Source organism: Helianthus annuus, chromosome 6 (assembly GCF_002127325.2).
Source record: "Helianthus annuus cultivar XRQ/B chromosome 6, HanXRQr2.0-SUNRISE, whole genome shotgun sequence".
NCBI classification, from domain to species: Eukaryota; Viridiplantae; Streptophyta; class Magnoliopsida; order Asterales; family Asteraceae; genus Helianthus; species Helianthus annuus.
The window spans coordinates 146178408-146187538 of record NC_035438.2 but is presented as its reverse complement, the minus strand read 5'-3'; positions in this window follow the sequence as shown (position 1 = coordinate 146187538).

Below are 9131 nucleotides of genomic sequence, written 5' to 3'. Positions count from 1 at the left end.
GTAAACCAAACGACTATGGAGACTCGTGTAATATGGTTTAACAAAGCCTACATACTAAAATGAAACCTAACCTAAGTGCTAGCGACCCATCACGACCCGTTTAGGTAGCTTATGCTACCTTACGCGTCGTTCACGTAGAACGCGTCTGGAACGCCTAACATCGTGACCACAAGGTATAACCTCGGAAGGTTACAACTATGGTCACCTAATGTGTTTGTTCGGATCCTAATGATCGACCAAATGGGTCGGGTTCGAAAGTATAAGTGATGGTTTAGATCGCTTACCTTACGACCCTATATATGCACTAAACTAAAAGTGACGAGCTAAGCATGTTAGAACATGCTTAACTAAGTTTAGAAAACAGGTTTGGCATCAAAACAAATGGCTTTGATGCTCACGGGTAGTTTGGTTACAAAATATGCAAGAATGCACATTTTGGTCGAAACTACGACTCGTCACTGAGCCTAGATAACGTGGTAATCAGTAGGTATAGTCACTACGGACTATAACCATCGTGATCACACTCACGTTATGAAGTTCCATGAACTTCGGGTTGACCATAAGCTGGTCAATGCAGAAAGTTAACAAAATGTTGACTTTCGGACTCGAAAAGCAAATAAAAGAGCGAAAGAATACTTACGGAGGGTCCCCGAATGCTAATCTAGATCAAAGAGCTCAGGTATGAAGCAAAGGCATCAACTTAGAGCATTTTGATCAGATTGTGTGGGTTTTTGGCAACAAGGGGGGGGTATTTATAGGAAAAGTAGAACCGTTAGGATCGTTTATCGAATATCGTGCCATGATCTTGCCCGTACACTTGTCAAAATGTTGTGGTTACTGAAAGTGGCCCTTGGCTCTTGATTGGGTGAAAGGGCATTGCCCCTTGAACGAACGAAAGGCCAACTGCAAGTGGATTCAATGAATCTGCTGTACTGGGGACTCCTTACGGACCATATGGCTTATGGCTTACGGTCCGTAAGCCCTCACTTTGGCAGATTTACAGTTTTGGTCCCTGCAGCTCCAAAACTTGGTATTTGATGCATTTTTGACACGTTTAAGCCCCGTTAACCCCATTTCAAAGCTCTAAAATGATGTTAAAGTATAGGGAACTTAAAATGTGCTCAAAAATATCTCGGATGTCGGTTCGTTTGGCCATATGGTCGCGATGTTCGGTTAATTACGACGGAATGCGCATAAGCGCGAAAGACGATCCAAATTGCGCGACGAATGGATTTTTCTCATGCCATACACTAAGGCATAATATAAGGATGCTTACATAAATTTTTGGATGTCCGGATGTATTCAGAACGTAAGTTATGCACAAAAGTGCAAACTTGTGCACTTTTTGACACTTTTAGCCCCTGAATGATCCAAAAGTTTGTTTTAGCATACCAAACACCTCAAAGCCTATTTCTAAGCTATGTAAAGGATATTTATGGTATGTTTAACTTATGGACATGTTCCGGAATGTTCGTTACAGTTCAAATTGACATACTTTCGTAGTTTGTCAAGTTTAGTCCCTGTAAGCGAATTAACTTGTTTTTGCCACACCAAAGCCTTCAAAACTTATTTCTAAGTTATGTAAAAGTTATTTAAGGTATGTTAAGCCTATGTCACTATTCCGGAGTGTTCGTTGGATTAAACTGGTTATTTTTACGCATCAGAGCGCGTATAACCCTCTAGAGGGCGATTTAAAGCTTAAAATCGAACAAGAGTTGATGTGTGCAAATGATACACATATTTTTACGAATCCCAAGTATGAGATACAATATTTCATTGTTTTGGAATTTGTTTGATGGTTGAAGTGACACAGGTGTCATAGGTAGTACAAGGGTTTGTAAACCAAATAAGTATGGGAACTTATGTAATATGGTTTGACAAAGCCTATGTACTAAAACGAAACCTATCCTAAGTGCTTTTGACCCGTTTAGGTAGCTTATGCTACTTTAACGCGTCGTTCACGTAAAACGCGTTCGGAATGCCTAACTAGCCCTATGACAAGCAAGATATGCCTTAACATGTTTAATACTGTTGTTACATCAGTTTAGATACCAAAAATTATGTTACATAGGCTTAAAATGAATTTTAGCGTAAAAAGGGTATTTTGGTAATTTACCTGAGGCATAAGAACTACTTATCATACAACTAATTAAACGATGTGACCATAAGGTATAACCTCGGAAGGTTGTTCCCTATACAACTATGGTCATCTAAAGTGTTTGGTCGGATCCTAATGATCGACCAAATGGGTCGGGTTCGAAAGCATAAGCGATTGATTAGATCGCTTACCTTTACGACCCTAAACAAGCACAAATCTAAAAGCGACGAGCTAAACATGCTAGAACATGTTTAGTAATGTTAGAAAACAGGTTTGGTATTAAAACAAACGGTTTTAATACCCTAGAGTAGTTTGGTTACAAAATACGCGAGAAAACGCATTTTGGCCGAAACTACGACTCGTCACTGAGCCTAGATAACGTGGTAATCAGTAGGTATAGTCACTAGGGACTATAACCATCGTGATTATGCTCACGTTATGAAGTTCAAACGAACTTCGCGTTGACCATAAACTGGTCAATGCAGAAAGTCAAACACAGTTTGACTTTAACGCTAAAACGAATGAAAAACGCGAAAGAATACTTACAGAAGGTCCCCGCAAGATTTAACCCGATTCGCTTTCAGGTAGGAAGTATACACTTCCACTTAGAAGGCTTTGAATCAGATTAAATGTGGGAAATGAATGAAGTTGGGTTGGGTATTTATATAGATGGTAGAACCGTTAAGATCGTTTCTCGATAATCGAGCTTTAATCTTGGCCCTCCACTTGTGCCCATTGTTTTACAATACAAGGGGTAGCTAAAAACCATCAAAATTTGCCTCTAGATTGATCAAAAACATGTCCAAGTTCAACGAATACCAGCTGCTGTTTCAGAAATTAGTTTTCTGTTACTGGGCCTCTCACGCGGCCCACGTGAGATATGCATATGGGCTTACGCGATCCGCTTGGCTGACTATTCAGAAATTGCAGTTTAGTCCCTGCACTTCAGAAACATGTATTTTGGCCCATTTTTGGCACGTTTAAGCCCCGTTAACCTCATTTTAAGGCTCTAAAATGAATTTAAAGTGTAGGGAACTCAAAACATGCTCAAAAATATTTCGGATGTCGGTTCGTTTGGTCATACGATCGCGTTATTCGCTTAATTACGACGGAATGCGCATAAGCGCGAAAAACGATCCAAATTGCACGACGAATGGATTTTTCTCATGCCAAACACTAAAATAAAATATTTAATGCTTACATAAATTTTTGGGTGTCCGGATGTATTCAGAACATAAGTTATGCGCGAAAATGCAAACTTATGCACTTTTTGACACTTTTAGTCCCTGAATGAGCATAATGTTTATTTTAGCACACCGAACCCATCAAAGCTTATTTCTAAGCTATGTAAAGGATATTTAAGGTGTGTTTAACTTATGATCATGTTCCGGAATGTTCGTTACTGTGACACCTGTGTCACTTCAACCATCAAACAAATACCAAACCAATGAAATATTGTATTTCATACTTGGGATTTGTATAAATATGTGTATCGTTTGCACATATTGATTCTTGTTCGATTTCGGGCCTTAAATCGCTTTCTGGAAGGTTATACGCGATCTGATGCGTAAATATAACCAGTTCAATGCAACAAACACTTCGGAATAGTAAAATTGGCTTAACATACCTTAAACAACCCTATACATAACTTATAAATAAGTTTTGGATGGTTTGGTATGTCGAAATCAAGTTTATTCGCTTACAGGGACTAAATTCGACAAACTGCGAAAGTATGTCAATTTGTACTGTAACAGACCTTCCGGAACTTGATCACAAGTTAAATATGCCCTAAATATCCTTTACATAGCTTAGAAATAGGCTTTGAGGTGTTTGGTGCGCAAAAATAAACTTTATACTCATTCAGGGACTAAAAGCGTCAAAAAGTGCATAAGTTTGCATTTGCGCGCATATTTTATGTTCTGAATACTTCCGGACTTCCAAAAATTTATCTAAGCATTAAAATATTTTATTTTAGTGTTTGGCATACGAAAAATCCATTCGTCGCGCAATTTGGATCGTTTTTCGCGTTTATGCGCATTCCGTCGTAATTAACCGAACAACGCAACCGTACGACCAAACGAACCGACATCCAAGATATTTTTGAGCACATTTTAAGTTCCCTATACTTGAACTTCATTTTAGAGCTTTGAAATGGGGTTAACGGGGCTTAAACGTGTCAAAAATGCATCAAATACCAAGTTTTGGGGCTGCAGGGACCAAAACTGCCAATTTTGAAAGTTGCTGACCTGCAAGGTCCTTACGATCCGTATGGACCTTTGCTTATGGTCCATAAGCATGTCCCAGATCAGCAGAATTGGTTTCCAGCTTGTTCCAGTTGTTCCACACCTTTGCTAATGGTTTTTCATCAATCTATGGGCTATTTTTGATGGTTTTTAAGTGCCCATGGTATCCAAATACAATGGGCCCATGTGTACGGCCGAGATCGAAGCACGTTTCGCGATGAATGATCCTAACGGTCTTGAATTCCTATAAATACCCACCCTTATTCATTCCTCCAACTCACACTTGATCTGATTTTGGCTCTCTAAGTTGAAGTTTATGCTTCATACCTGAGAGTAAATCGGATCAAGAGCTTGCGGGGACCTTCTATAAGTATTCTTTCGCGTTTTTCATTCGTTTTAGCGTTAAAGTCAAACTGCATTTGACTTTCTGCATTGACCAGTTTATGGTCAACGCGAAGTTCGTTTGAACTTCATAACGTGAGCGTAATCACGATGGTTATAGTCCCTAGTGACTATACCTACTGATTTCCACATTCTCTAGGCTCAGTGACGAGTCGTAGTTTCGGCCAAAATGCGTTTACTCGCGTATTTTGTAACCAAACTACTCTAGGGTATTAAAACCGTTTGTTTTAATACCAAACCTGTTTTCTAACTTTACTAAACATGTTCTAGCATGTTTAGCTCGTCGCTTTTAGAATTGTGCTTGTTTAGGGTCGTAAAGGTAAGCGATCTAATCAATCGCTTATACTTTCGAACCCGACCCATTTGGTCGATCATTAGGGTCCGACCAAACACATTAGGTGACCATAGTTGTATAGGGAATAACCTTCCGAGGTTATACCTTATGGTCCCGTCGTTTAAGTAGTTGTATGATAGGTAGTTTATATGCCTTAGGTAAATTACCAAAATACTCTTTTTACGCATAAATTCATTTTAAGCATATGTGACCTAAATTTTGACATCTAAACTGATTAGGAAACTATATTAGACATGTTAAGGCATATTCTACTTGTCATAGGACTAGTTAGGCGGTCCGAACGCGTTTTACGCGAACGACGCGTTAAAGTGGCATAAGCTACATAAACGGGTCGTAACGGGTCAAAAGCACTTAGGTTAGGTTTCATTTTAGTATGTAGGCTTTGTTAAACCATATCATGTGAGTTCCCATACTCATTTGGTTTACGAAACCTCATACTATCCAATCTCCCGATTTAGGTCCGGTTATTTATGTAGTTATCTATATAGGGTGCCGTTTGATTTCCGTGATCCCTCTAGCTTTGCTTGGTTGTTGTTCAAGACTTCTAAGCACCCTCAAGTGAGTACATAGTCCCCTCTTTTACTGTTTTTCAAACATTTTGGGGTGAAACACATGTGCCTAGTTGTTACTTTCATGTTTTTCGTGTTTTCACATCGTATACTTGCTATGTTCATTAGTACATTATTAGTACATGATTTCATTATGTTTTTGCTATGTATGTCCATTGTGTGCATACGTAGTACATCGTTTTACATAACATTTCATGCTATGTATGTTCATCATACTTAGTACATTTTACATCACATGCTATGTATGCCCATTGTGTGCATACTTAGTACATCGTTTTACAAGACATTTTATGCTTGGTATCATGCTATGTATGTCCATCCGTCGCATACTTAGTACATTGTTGGTGCATTCTTACCTATGGTTTGGTTGTTACATATTTCACTTGCCATACATGACATTATGTTTACACATTACTTGATTAACATTTGACAACGGTTTAGACATGGGCAATTTACATTGGTAGTTTATGTGGGTAAGTGATTTGAGTAACGAGACGTGTGTAATGTGATACAAGCATGGTGGATACGCCGCTGGTACTTCCTATATATAAGTGCTTGTATTATATTACATGGCGTAGCGTTATTTAAATCATTCATTTGGATTTATACATTTTTACACAAATAACATATTTTTCACAAGACATTGTTTTACAAAACAGTTTGTTTTATACAAACTCATTTTTACTTGGTTATTCATTTAACCTTACATCATTCTTTTTAACTATACATATCTATCATCGATTTTCAAACATTTTATAAAAGCAAACACTTAAACTGGATTCATGACAAGTTTTCATTAAACATTTTCGTAAACCTAAGTCATGAATCCTATTTTCACAAAACCTATGTACTCGCCGGCATTTTTATGCTGATGTATTTTCACATGTGTTTCAGGTGCTATAGTTGATGACTATTGATGATGATATTGATGTATGCTCACATAGGATTGGACGAGGCCTTAGTGACATTAAAAGATGCAAGACTAGTTAATTTTTGTTATGTTTCTTTATTGTTAAGACATTGTAACTCAATTAATTCAATAAAACGAAATTTGTTTAATCCATGGTTGTGAAACAATGATTCTGTTACAACACTCCCCGATGTTTCCGCCACGTTTTGTTGTTTTACGTGGTCGGGGTGTGACAGTTACAGTTCAGATTGGCATACTTTCGCAGTTTGTCAATTTTAGTCCCTGTAAGCGAATAAACTAGATTTTGCCATACCAAAGCCTTCAAAACTTATTTCTAAGTTATGTAAAGGTTATTTAAGGTATGTTAAGCATAAATTGATGTTCTGGAGTATTTGTTGCATTTAACTGATTACGTTTACGCACCAGTTTGCTATAATTCTCCAGAAAGCGATATAGAGTTTGAAATTCAATAAAAGTCAAAACATGAAAAACATCAAACACAAATAAACAAACATTGGGATCAAATAACTTTAGTTCATTGATAACTGAATTGTTTACAACGATTACAAGCACAGATGTCACAGTCTCCCCTACTTGTGGAAATTTCGTCCCGAAATTTGTTTAGAGGAAACTCGTGAGAAAAGATGTGGATACTTCGCCTTCATTTGATCTTCACGTTCCCAAGTAAACTCAGGTCCACGTTTAGATTCCCAGCGAACTTTAACCAACGGAATGCGCTTGCGTTTATGCCATTTGACTTCACGATCCATAATTTCCACAGGTTTCTCAACAAAATGTAGTGTTTTATCAACACGAATTTCGTCAAGTGGTATGTGGAGGTTCTCATCAGCTAAACACTTCTTGAGATTGGATACGTGGAAAGTTGGATGAACATTTCCAAGTTTAGGAGGTAATTGAAGTTTGTAGGCTACCTTACCGATTCTTTCGACGATCTTGAATGGTCCAGCGTATCTAGGTGCAAGTTTTCCCTTCTTTCCAAATCTGATCACACCTTTCCAAGGTGAGACCTTGAGTAATACACGATCACCGACTTGAAATTCCAAAGGCTTGCGTCGTCGGTCCGCGTAACTCTTTTGACGGCTTCGAGCTGTCTGTAGGTTATCACGAACTTTCTTAACCTTGTCAGTTGTCTTTAGAATGAGGTCAGGTCCAGTAAGTTGAGCCTCACCTATTTCATTCCAGCAGACTGGTGAACGACATTTTCGACCATAGAGAGCCTCGAAAGGAGCCATGTTGATGCTGGAGTGATAACTATTGTTGTAGGAGAATTCAATCAATGGAAGATGTGAATCCCAACTACCACCAAAATCGATCACACAAGCTCTAAGCATATCCTCCAAAGTCAGGATTGTTCTTTCAGTTTGGCCATCTGTTTGTGGATGATAAGCTGTGCTCAGATTTAGTTGGGTCCCCATAGCAGATTGCATGGTTCTCCAAAAACGAGAAGAGAAGCGAGCATCTCTATCAGAAATAATGTTCAAGGGAACACCATGTCGAGATACAATTACATCCACGTAGATTTTGGCCAGTCTTTCAGCAGAAAAATCCTCACGGATTGGCAAGAAATGCGCTGACTTAGTAAGACGATCAACAACTACCCAAATGGCATCATTACCTTTCTTAGTGCGCGGAAGTTTGGTAACGAGATCCATGGCAATGTTTTCCCATTTCCAAACTGGGATCTCTGGTTGCTCCAAAAGACCATAAGGATGTTAGTGTTCAGCCTTAACCTTGAGACAAGTAAGGCACTTTGAAACGTATAAGGCAATGTCTTTCTTCATACCAGGCCACCAATACTGAGTATGAAGATCCTTATACATTTTGTCTGAGCCAGGATGAATAGAGTAACGAGACTTATGGGCCTCATCCATAAGAAAAGTGCGAAGATCATCTTGGCTTGGGACCCACAAACGGTCCATGAAGTAATATGATCCATCTTCCTTCAAAACAAGATCAGGCTTAATGTGATAGGGCAATTCCTTATCCATCAAGTCTTGTGAAACACAAGCATGTTGAGCCTGAGAAATGCGTGCTTGGATATCAGATCGAGCTTGGATAGCAGATCGAACACGAACACAATGAAGCATAGTACGTTCCTTATGACTTAATGCGTCAGCCACAACATTCGCTTTACCATGATGATAGCGAATTTCGCAATCATAGTCGTTTAGGAGTTCGACCCAACGTCTTTGCCTCATGTTGAGTTCTTTCAGATTAAAGATATGCTGAAGACTTTTGTGGTCAGTGAAAACCACACATTTTGTGCCATACAAATAGTGTCTCCAGATTTTGAGAGCGAAGACAACTGCACCCAACTCAAGATCATGAGTGGTGTAGTTTCTCTCATGTATCTTCAATTGTCTAGATGCGTAGGCTATGACTTTGTTCCTTTGCATCAGAACACAGCCAAGACCCAATTTTGATGCATCACAGTAAACAACAAAATCATCATTGCCCTCAGGAAAAGTCAGAATAGGTGCATTACAAAGCTTCTGCTTCAAGGTCTGAAACGCTTCTTCTTGTTTGGAACCCC